Source organism: Gossypium hirsutum, chromosome A07, assembly GCF_007990345.1.
Source record: "Gossypium hirsutum isolate 1008001.06 chromosome A07, Gossypium_hirsutum_v2.1, whole genome shotgun sequence".
Classification (NCBI taxonomy): Eukaryota; Viridiplantae; Streptophyta; class Magnoliopsida; order Malvales; family Malvaceae; genus Gossypium; species Gossypium hirsutum.
This window is the reverse complement of record NC_053430.1, coordinates 80,742,148-80,742,845: the sequence shown is the minus strand read 5'-3', so window position 1 is coordinate 80,742,845 and position 698 is coordinate 80,742,148. Positions and strand designations below refer to the sequence as shown.

At 39.4% G+C, this 698-nt stretch overlaps 1 non-coding gene across 1 annotated transcript; it reads left to right on the top strand.

The window, feature by feature from the left end:
* Positions 1 to 367: 367 nt before the first annotated feature.
* Positions 368 to 474, top strand: LOC121204438 (small nucleolar RNA R71). The gene has a single exon (XR_005899363.1). It is a non-coding gene; the product is annotated as a small nucleolar RNA R71 (small nucleolar RNA).
* The last annotated feature ends 224 nt before the right edge of the window (positions 475 to 698 follow it).

Here is a 698-nt window from a genome sequence, read left to right as displayed (position 1 = left end):
GACTTGTTCCTCCTCGATGTTAGGGTTGAAGTGTTGATACTCTGTGCATGCTCCTCCTCCATTCGTCTCGCACCTCATTACTGGATGTACCGGAGTAGAACCAAGTAAACCATGAATCTTTTTATTTAGAAGTTCTACCTGGTTTGACAACATAGTAACCAAATCAACGTTATAAAAACCTGTTGTTTTAGTTGGCTTAGTCCTCATGACTTGCCACTAATAGTTATTCAGTGACATCTCTTCAATAAATTCGTAAGCCTTTTCAGGTGTTTTGTTGTTGATGGTTCCCTCGGCTGCTGCATCAATCATTTGCCTTGTCGAGGGGTTCACACCATTGTAGAATGTTTGAACTTGCAACCATAGAGGTAATCTATGGTGAGGACACCTTTGCAATAGGTCCTTGTATCTCTCCCATGCATTGTAAAGAGTTTCTAAGTCCATCTGCACAAATGAAGAGATATCATTACGTAATTTGGCTGTTTTAGCTGGCAGAAAATATTTTAATAAAAAATTTCGGTCATTTGTTCCCAAGTAGTAATTGTTCCTCGTGGTAACAAGTTCAACCGCTGTTTAGCTTTGCTCCTCAATGAAAAAGGGAATAACCGAAGACGAATGGCATTGTCAGAAACACCATTAATTTTAAATGTATCGCAGAATTCAAGGAAATTTGCCAAGTGAGTGTTTGGATCGTCATCCTG